Source organism: Aedes aegypti, chromosome 1 (genome assembly GCF_002204515.2).
Source record: "Aedes aegypti strain LVP_AGWG chromosome 1, AaegL5.0 Primary Assembly, whole genome shotgun sequence".
NCBI lineage: Eukaryota > Metazoa > Arthropoda > Insecta > Diptera > Culicidae > Aedes > Aedes aegypti.
This window is the reverse complement of record NC_035107.1, coordinates 43,685,967-43,697,086: the sequence shown is the minus strand read 5'-3', so window position 1 is coordinate 43,697,086 and position 11,120 is coordinate 43,685,967. Positions and strand designations below refer to the sequence as shown.

At 38.3% G+C, this 11,120-nt stretch overlaps 1 protein-coding gene across 3 annotated transcripts in view; it reads left to right on the top strand.

Moving 5' to 3' along the window:
- Positions 1 to 2,058: 2,058 nt before the first annotated feature.
- Positions 2,059 to 11,120, top strand: part of LOC5573031 — a 44,001-nt gene continuing 34,939 nt past the window's right edge. For 2 of the 3 annotated variants that reach the window (XM_001654308.2, XM_001654310.2), the window contains exon 1: positions 2,059 to 2,363. The gene's annotated coding sequence lies outside the window, so the exon portion shown is untranslated. Of the gene's footprint in view, positions 2,364 to 2,633; positions 2,687 to 11,120 lie in introns of those variants that run through there. The other variant, XM_001654311.2, reaches the window with a different exon arrangement.

Below are 11,120 nucleotides of genomic sequence, written 5' to 3'. Positions count from 1 at the left end.
CTCCAGAGATTCTAGTCGAGTCTCTCCAGAGATTCTAGTCGAGTCTCTCCAGAGATTCTAGTCGAGTCTCTCCAAATTTTTTGTAGAATCATTCCAGAGATTCTTGTCGAATCTCTCCAAAGATTCTTGTCAAATCACTCCAGAGATTCTTAAAGAATCTTTCCAAAGATTCTTGTGAAATCTTTCCAGAGATTCTTATTGAATCTCTCCAGAGATTCTCGTAGAAACTCTCCAGAGTTTCTCGTAGAAGCTCTACAGAGATTCTCGTAGAAGCTCTCCAGTATAATCTCTCCAGAGATTCTTGTAGAATCTCTCCAGAGATTCTTGTAGAATCTCTCCAGAGATTCTTGTAGAATCTCTCCAGAGATTCTTGTGGAATGTCTCCAGAGATTCTTGTGGAATCTCTCCAGAGATTCTTGTGGAATCTCTCCAGAGATTCTTGTGGAATCTCTCCAGAGATTCTTGTGGAATCTCTCCAGAGATTCTTGTGGAATCTCTCCAGAGATTCTTGTGGAATCTCTCCAGAGATTCTTGTGGAATCTCTCCAGAGATTCTTGTGGAATCTCTCAAGAGATTCTTGTGGAATCTCTCCAGAGATTCTTGTGGAATCTCTCCAGAGATTCTTGTGGAATGTCTCCAGAGATTCTTGTGGAATCTCTCCAGAGATTCTTGTGGAATCTCTCCAGAGATTCTTGTGGAATCTCTCCAGAGATTCTTGTGGAATCTCTCCAGAGATTCTTGTGGAATCTCTCCAGAGATTCTTGTGGAATCTCTCCAGAGATTCTTGTGGAATCTCTCCAGAGATTCTTGTGGAATCTCTCCAGAGATTCTTGTGGAAAAATTTAGAATAAATTACTTTTAACTAAAACTTGTTTTGATTTTAGACAAATTTGATGTTTTACAAAGTTTTCATAAATTTAATTTTGAAGGTATTGATGCTAAAAGTTTCAAAATTGGTTGAAAAATAACAAAGTTATGTTTACTTCACTGAAAGTCATTTTTTATAACTTGAAAATTCACCTTCAAGACGCTTGCGCCACCTCTAAATGTTAATATTTTTGGCTCAGATTTTGAGGTTTCTCTTTTAATGTGATTTGCATTCAGTAGAACACACGAATTTTTAGTTTTGAAAACTTTTGAAAAATAAGCCGCACCCTACTCTCCAGTGATTCTTGTCAATACTTTCAAGAGATTCTTGTCGAATCTCTTCAGTGATTCTAGTGGAATCTCTTAAGAGATACTGGTCAAATCTTTACGGATCTCCTCAGAGATTCTTGGGCAATCTCTCCAGAGATTTGGGCCGATTTCTTTCAGGAATTTAAGTCGAATTATTCTAGAGAATCAAATCAAATCACTTCAGGGATTCAAGCCGAATCCCTCCAGGGATTCTACATGAATCTTTTTAGGGATTGTACATGAATCCTTCCAGAGATTCTACATGAATCTTTTCGGGGATTCTACACGAATCAAGTTGAATCCCTATGGGGATTGAACACGGTTCTCTATGGGGATTCTACTCGAATCCTTCCGGGAATTGTACTTGAATCTCTCCGTTGATTCTCTCAATGGATTCTACTAGAAACCTTCTGGGGATTCTACTCGAATCCCTACAAGGGATTCTATTCGAATCCCTCAAAAGGATTTCATTAGAATCTTTCCAGGGGATGCTACTCGAATTCTTCCATTGGATTCTACACGAATTCTTCCGAGGATTCTACTTGAAGCCAATCAGGAGATGCCACCCGAATCCCTTTAGGGGACTCTACTCGAATCACTGCAGGGTATTCCTTCCGGGAAATCTATCTTAATCCATTCTAATTTGTGTGAATTGATTGCAACTCGGACTGAACATTACTTTTGGTCGGGATTCCACCACAGTCTGCCAGAAGGGCGTGTGGGCGGTTGCTCCCGGCCAATGCAGAAGAAAATTCCGTGATCGCACGCCGAATGCTGCCATGTGTATTAGTGCTCGTCGCGATAGTTGCGATTTGGATTTGGATTTCGTAAAAAAAAATAACGGATGGTCTGAACCAACTGGGGGCAACAAATCGCGCGGCCCGATCCGGCGATTCAGTACTGCGATAGAATCCGTTTGTGTCTGGCCTGGTAGCCACAAGAGAGAGCACTAATAGAAGCAAGAGCAAGGTGGTCAGTCGGTTCAGTAGCTAAGAGCAGCTAAGAGGAAGAAGATCGAGTGTTAGTCGCTCTTTCGAGTAGTTAAGACCAACGCGCGCGTGCATTTGATTGTTTGAAGGTGAAACGTGATTCCAGAATTCCATTTTCTTCCCAGCAGCTGTGAAGTGATTGAGTGGAGTGACGATCGACCCCCCAGGGATCGTACCTTCCAGTTACCTGATAACACGGTAAGTGTGGGTGGTTTTTGTAGGAGGAGACATTCTTTGGACAAGGTCCAAAAGTTCGTTCACGGGGGCCATAAAGTGCGCAGTGGACCTTGATGGATGGGATCGAAGAATGCTCGGAACAAGTCGTCAGTGGTCTATTTTTGGAAGTGTTCGTCCGGTGGCGATATCCAGCTTTCCCGTTTGGTGGAAATCTCAAGTTCAAGATTTGACTCAGCTCGAATCGAAGTCGATCGCGTGTGAATGAAAATTTTTGCTCCAAAACACCATTCGGAACAGAGTGCGCGAGTTAATCTTCTTGGCGGGGCCACACGCTCGACGATCAAGTGAATAGTTTTTCCTCTCTATAAATAGAACATTTTTATATTGTGTATATGCATAGGGAGAGACAGAGAGTGGGGTGCAATAATTGTGATTTTTTAACGAGCGGAATTTTCTTTCTGCGAGTTCAGGGTGCATCAGGTGGATTAATTTTAAACAGTTGCGATGAAGAAACGTGCCGTGTGGAAAATCTGCTCACCTAATAGGATTCGCGCTGCCAACTGATGATGACGATGATGATGATGATGCAACCGAAAAGAGCGAAGATTAACAATCAAAATGATAACATCCCAGTGGGAAGGTTATGAGTGCATTTGTGTTCCATTGTCATCTCTGATTGCAATCTGAACGGAAACAATATAACAGTTATATTGTATAAACAACTGTTTTTTTTTTCAACTGATGTGCAATCTGCTTTTAAATTTTGTCATTAAAAATCACATGTTGAGCTCATTTGTATTTTATGGCATTTTCCACGTGCGATATGTTTATCCAAAGTGTCATATTGTTGGCCACTAAATTTGGCCACCTGATGTCCGTCTGGAGTCGGGTCTGGAGTAAACTTCTACAATATGCAGATGTTGCGATTGCTTGTAATTTCATCAAGAAAATTATCCCATTTAAGATATTCAAAAATTCTTAAAGTTTTTCTGTATCACGAATGTTTTATGTGACGTGTCAAATGATGGTTACAGTTACAGCAAGTCTGCCTTACGTAGGGCTAGCGGGACACATTTGGCTCTTGACTTCATTTTGTGCGGCCCGCGATGAGCTAAAAGCCCCTTCTCATATCCGGTTTTAAGCTGCTATACCAACTTGATATTTTAACCTTTCAATGCTAATTATTACAATTTCGGATTCTTCAATTTAAGTTTTTTTTTTTTGAAAGTTCCAAACATTATCGTTAGGCCCTCCAAAATTTTCTTCAATGATTTTCAATGAACCAATCGTATCATTTTCAAAAAAAAAAGAATAGACAAAGTTAAAATATTGAGTATGAACAAATGTTGTCGATACAAAATAAAAGACTAAACATAATCTCAGTAAGCAATATGGTTGACTCTCACAAACTCCTGATCATGAAATTTATACCTGAGGAACATTTTAAGGAATATCTAAAGGCAGATCAATAGCTCAAACAATTATTATTTTTATTATTATTTCTATTATCGTGATATTCAGCCAGGCTCTGTTAGAAATGGTATCAGAATTGTATTTTAAATTTTAAATCATTAATGCAAATAATTCAATGGATAGTTTTTCACTTTTTTAACTTCTCGGGGGCATTTGCCTCCTCGACACCCCCCAAATCCGAGCCTGCCTCTCGTGAGGTCTGGGTAATTCAACTTTGAATCAAAATCAAGAAGCAATGCCTGAATGGTTTGTACGGCTCTGCTGATCCCTCAAACATTTCATTAGATACTCCACAGTAATCCTTTTGAATCTAATTTCAATTGCTTTTCAAGCCCTAGCATTTTAATGAAAAGTTCACAAGAGTAATGCAGCAACATAATCGCAAAAGCAGCACGCAATTGTATTGAGTGTAACTTTGAGGCTTGCGCTGGGTAAACTAAAAGTTTGCCAATTAAATTGATCATATTTTATAGTTTATCATGATTGTTTTTATAAGTTATCGATTTCAACAAACTTAAGGATAATGAATACAAAAGTGTTACTCATATGCTCATGTACATCCACCAGAAATGATTTTAGAGCTAAAACCTATTTTAATACAATAAGTTAGACTGATCAGTTTCAAGGTTGAAATATTTATTGTTTGTTTCAAAAACTACCCTGTGGATTGATTGAGGGAATCCCAAATTTGAACATGTTTGCCAAATTCTTACAATTTACTTCAATATCCTCACTGTAAATCTTTACAGAAAATTAATTCAGCCATTTCTACGAGAACTCCTTCAGGGATGTATTCAAAAGTTCACCAGAAATTAATTATAGAATTTTTTGTGGCTACTTCTATAGACTGTTCAGGGTTTCTCATCAGAGATCAGGTTTCTCTTAGAATTAAAATAATTTGTCGAAATTAGCCACTTCTCAAACTTGATTTTTTCCAAAATTTATCTAAACTATCATTTAAAACGGCCAAACATTTTTACCCGATTTATTTTACTATTTTCAAATTAAAAAAATACAGCTCCTACAAAACAGTGCTGTATTGATGACTTGTATTTCATTGATTTCACGATCAAAGTAGAATAACTTTAAAACTATATGTTCTAGGTGGGGGACGGACCTGGTGTAGTGGTTAGAACACTCGCCTCTCACGCCGAGGACTTGGGATCGAATCCCATCCCCGACATAGTCACTTATGACGTAAAAAGTTATAGTGACGACTTCCTTCGGAAGGGAAGTAAAGCCGTTGGTCCCAAGATGAACTAGCCCAGGGCAAAAAATCTCGTTAATATAGATAAAAAAAATATATGTTCTAGATGTTTGGTATTTGTGGGACCCAAATAGCCCTAGCGGTAAACGAGCAGCTATTCAGCAATACCAAGCTGAGGGCCGTGGGTTCAAATTCCCAATAGTTGACGATGTTTTCGAAATTTTCTCGACTTCCTATCCAATCCAATCAATCCAATGATCAATCGGCAAAGCGAGCTCTCAGCTAATAACTGTGGAAGTGCTCATAAGAACACTAAGCTGAAAAGCAGACTGTGTCTCAGTTGGGACGTTACGAAAGGAGGAGGAAGAAGAAGAAGAAGATGCTATGTGTCTTTGATGAATTTTTTGATATTGGAAGGCGCTTCTTTTGGTATTATGAGTTAGATGAATCAACCCACCTTAAAGTGGGATAAAAAAAACATTTTTATTGAACACGAAAACTCTCTATCTCTAACCGTTCAAAGGTTATAAACAGATTTAGGTCAATGTTAGTACACTTTCACCTTAAAAATCTCCATTCTATGCAAAATGGCAAAGCTAGTTCCATAGAAGCTTGAAGTTCAAACTTTCTTCTTTTGGATACAGATAATAACTTTTGTAAACACAAGGTTTTTCGTAGTGTTTTTCACAGATATATCGTTAATATAAAATTTTAAACTCTAAACTCTCCTGATTAACTACACTCCAAGTTAATGTTCTTTAAAAGAGGTGAGGAGATGGTTCTGTATAATACACAATCGTTTGCATGTGTTAGTGTACTGCTTTTAATTTCACACAGCAATCATTTGCAACATGACGGTGCGTGACGTCACACAGTTTGTTAATGGCAGTTTCGAGGCTTTCGTTGCTAGCCACCCTGCCGTTACCAAGGTTGTCCTGCGTGCTGTTATTCAGTCAAAAACATGAAAAAATTGCAGCGGAGAGAGATGGCCTCCAGGTGATTAAATCTCGCGAAACATTACTAAAGGACCTATGTACAAATGAGAGGCTCTCTTTGTTTACTTTCTCTTTGATCAATAACTGAGTCACATTAACCTCTTCTGTTGCGTTTTTTGTATGAAATGTTAGTCAAGGAAATTACCTTCCGATCTGTAGTGAAAAACTTCCCAAAATCTGTAGTATTCCTATGTTATAATCGAAAGAGAGCGAGAGAGGAGAGAATCTTTCATTTGTACATAGGTGCTTTAGTAATGTTTCGCGATAAATCAATTTTTCAGTTTCTTCTTCATTTTAGGAAGATACCTTCAACGTAGGAACACCCCATGAATACTATGAATACTATGAATACTGAAATCAAGCCTAAACAATCTTACAACTTGTTGAAAAATCGGTCAATTTCAGAATTGAATGTTGTGAATTACAGAATACACCGCATTAAACACCTAAAGGTATGCAATTTTCTTTGAAATTAGCAACTCGCTCTCTAGAAGAACTTTTTTGTCTCTGAAAACGAATTTTTATCCTCAAAGCAAACTTAAAACTGGGTTTGGAATATATGAAACGGTTTATGTAAATGGTGTCTTTATATAGCCTTGGCAATAGTCGAAGGTTTGGAGTAGAACCTTTCCACAGTTCTTCGAACATTTTCTTAATCATCTGTTTTTTTCCATGGTATAACTATCTTGAACGGCGCACCGAATTTAGAAACATCAAGAGCAGCTGTCAGGTGATGCGATATGACAGAAGTTGTTATAATCAAAGCTCTCTTGGTAGTTTATACATGTGGGTACGAGAATGATCAACTTACCCCCACTAATCAACTACACCCCAAATTACGGAACGCTTAGAAGACCAGCAATTGATAAACACCGACTATCTCCTCAACTCTTATACAGTCAACCCTCCATGAGTCGATATTGAAGGGACCATCGACTCATGGAAATATCGAGTCATGGAACAGCAATGCTATGGTAAGCTGTTTGAGGGGACCATCATAGTAATTATGAAATATAGTTTTTAGTGTGGTTCCATGAATCGATATCGAGTAATGGAACATCGACTCATGACTCCAAGTAACCACTAGCCCGTTAATTCATCTTTTTAGCCTTATACGGCTATTGTGCGGCTAATATAGGGCGTGCCAGCTGTATAAGACAGCTGTTTCTTGACCGGAATGAGAATGTATCAGCGAATGTTACAAGTCTCGATTACTTTTTCGAATCGACGTATAAGTAACTTTCATACGGTTTTGAGAAAATTAATTAAGAAGAATTATAACCTGCCCTCTAAAATTGTTTTAAAATGAATCACCTTTTTAACATTTTTTCGCCGTGTACTTCGCTTAAATGTTGTATACAATCAGCTCGCGTTAAAAAAAACTAGGTAGTTTCTATTCTTCTTCTTTCTGGCGTTACGTCCCCACTGGGACAGAGCCTGCTTCTCAGCTTAGTGTTCTTATCAGCACTTCCACAGTTATTAACTGAGAGCTTACTGTGCCAATGACCATTTTTGCATGCGTATATCGTGTGGCAGGTACGAAAATATTCTATGCCCTGGGAAGTCGAGAAACTTTCCAACCCGAAAAGATCCTCGACCGGTGGGATTCGAACCCACGACCCTCAGCTTGGTCTTGCTGAATAGCTGCGCGTTCACCGCTACGGCTATCTGGGCCCCTAAGGTAGTTTCTATTGTTCCCACAAAAAAAAAGTATAACAATATAATAATCCGTTTCATTCAGTTACTTACGACGTTTTTGTACCAGTGTAAAATCGGCTCAAGTAGTGTTTTGTTTTGATTCGTGGTTAAGTCACTTTGTCTCTCCATATGACGGAGCGGTTGGGCTGCGAAAGTTGAAATTCTTACTTACGCCGTTTTGTAATTCCGGAATTAAACGTTCTAAAAGTGAAAAATCTAGTTGGGTAAGAGCGGAACGTGTGGAATTTCGTCTGCGAAACACGTAGGATCGATAAAGTAAGTTTGTTTGCGTTTCTGACTTGAGACTGTATGAATGAGTTTTGGAGAATACATTTAACATTTTAGGACCCAATTTATCAAACGCACACAACAAAAAATACACTTTTATGGCTGAAACAGGAATCAATCCCACAACCAATGACACTTACTGCACGTCCTCAAAGCCCACATGTTTGACGACAGGTGGATTTCTATTACATTTTACGGAGTAACTGCTACCGAAAGTATTCATAAGGTAGAAGTTGTTTATAGACAAAAAAAAAGACAAGTAGAAACGATTTAAGAAATGTCTTGTGTCAATCCGATGTTCAGGGACTAGTAAATTGAAGTAAAATTTAAGTGAAAGCTAACCCTTCATTATCAAGAATTGAAGGACTTCCTAAAGTTCATAAACCTGGTAATGAAATGCGTGAGATTGTTTCAGCTATTCATTACAAATATCGATGGACAAGTGACCGAAAAGGAGATAGCTGACTTGGTATCAAAATCGCTAGGAACGGATGCAAATTGTTTAATTGAAATTCGTAAGCTAGTACCGAAATGGACAGTTAACCCATATAGGCCTGAGTGAAAGCAAAAATACTGAAACCCTCACCGCTCAGCGAATTCTTAACGGATTCAAATGATTTTTTGGCAGAGAAACTCGGAAATATTTCTGTGATCGGAATAATTCCGGTGGGTTACTGGGTCAAGTCGGGTAAAAAAGGGCTATTTTTTGGGACACGCCAAGATGCCTTTATTTATTTGCAATGACAATCATTTTAATTTGCTAAAATAATTAAGATCTGATATTCAACATTATAAATGAAGAGTTTTGCACCGTTTAAAATATACCGGATGTGGCCATTCGGACGTAATGCCCGGAAGAACAGGCTGTAGATTTGTTGGATACTAAACCGTTTCAATTCTCGAAAAGTAGAAATCAAACGTAAGTTTGCACTAAACTGCGTTCCCATGATCTTGGCACAGATGTTCAGATACAAATTGGCTACTTTATCATAAGTTTGAGGCGTCCCGGGACTCGAAAATGCTCATTTATAGGATTAATCAAATGCAAAACTCATAGTTATCCAATTTAATCGTTTCTCAAAAAATTTACACTAATGTAATTTTCTTAAAATTCCGTCATGCAGTGGCCACATTATAGCCGATTCCGGAAATTATCTGTGACTTGAAATTTGCCTACATTGAGGGGCACAAACGCACAGTACCCTTCTCACCCGACCTGACCCAGTGATCCACCGGAATAACTCCGGCCAAAGGAATATTTCCGCGTTCCTCTGTCCACTTCTAGAAAGTAGATATGTGTGCCAGTATACTGACAAAAAATCATTTGAATCCATTAAGAATTCGCTAAGCGGTGAGGGTTTTAGAATTTTTGCTTTCACTCAGGCCTATACGGGTTAATAGTTTAGTCGATTACGCGTCTTTCAAAGTCGTGTTGCATGAAAGATACAAGGAACCCGCCTTGCAAGCTAATACATGGCCTGTTGAAGTAATGTATCACGAATTTTTTGAACGACCCAGGTAACATGGAGGCCAGTGTAAAGTTATAAACTATGTATGATGATTGTTGAATGTAGTTTTTAATTTGAATGTTATAATGAAATTGAGGGGCCCAGATAGCCGTAGCGGTAAACGCGCAGCTATTCAGCAAGACCAAGCTGAGGGTCGTGGGTTCGAATTCCATCGGTCGAGGATCTTTTCGGGTTGGAAATTTTCTCGACTTCCCAGGGCATAAAGTATCATCGTACCTGCCACACGATATACGCATGCAAAAATGGCCATTGACATAGTAAGCTCTCAGTTAATAACTGTGGAAGTTCTCATAAGAACACTACGCTGAGAAGCAGGCTCTGTCCCAGTGGGGACGTAACGCCAGAAAGAAGAAGAAGAATGATACTTGTATTTACATCCAGTTGTCGTCACGATGATGTACCTCTTATAAATTATGTTATTCTTACGTTCACATGTTTTGTACCTGTTCTGTTGTATTGTAATTGTAATTGATTTTAAAATAGTGAGCCGTTTTGTTACATGTAGTACATTAGCTTGTAAGTATCAGTCTGTGCAGTTTTCAAACTGAAGATGAAGAATAAATAAATAAATAAATAAATAAATAAAAACTTTTAACCTTCCAGTCGTCGCGCGGTATGCAACCGTCAGAACCACCACGCCGCTGCTGTGTACGAAAAGCGAGGTTTTTTCACCAGTGTTGTACAAAATACAACAGCGCGACGACTGAAGTGTTAAGTTATGAAGCAGAATTTGAACTAATGGGTCATTAGGGTAAACAGGCTTCATATGGTCATTTGGATTGTGTCACATTTACCCGAATTTCGTTTCCCCAAATACCAGTTCCTTGCATAGCCCATTTCCCCGAAATGTTTTTGGCACTCATAATTGTCATAACTAAGTATAGGGAAAGTGTACCAGTTATGGCCCTATTTGGCCATATGTGAAATTTTGATAACTTTAACATTTTAAATCTTTTCGAATGTTTTAACATCAAGATATACCCTATATCTTACTGCTAAAACACACAAAACTTTTCAAAATGTGGAGGCATTCAATTTATTCCATATGGCGAAATAGGGAACCACTATGGCCATAACTGGTATACCTACCCTATTCATTTCAGGGTGATGTATGACCCGTGCATATGATATGCACCCTTCCTTATTTTATTGACGCTTATCTAATTACAGTATCGGACATATAAAATGCACCAAAGCCGTTTTCCCATACTAAATGGTCACCTTCAGATAGCTATATCTCCGCTGTTTCCCAACCGATTCTTTTCATTTTTTCTGTAACGAACTACAAATTTCCTCAATTTTCAGAAACTATTGTAAAAGTTGTGTGAAAACTATAGATTCAAAAGTTAAAGATATGTTGAATTTTGACATAAAAAATGCACCAAGACGCAAAGTGATGTAGCGAAAAAACTAAGCGTCGTAGCATCTTGGTGTCTTCAGCGCATTTGTTCATTGCGTGATAAGGGCCAATTGCGCTGAAGACTCCGAAAGTATACGACGCATAGTTTGTCTGATACATTACTTTTCGTCTTGGTGCATTTTTTATGTCAAAATTCAACCTATCTGTAACTTTTAAACCAATATTTTT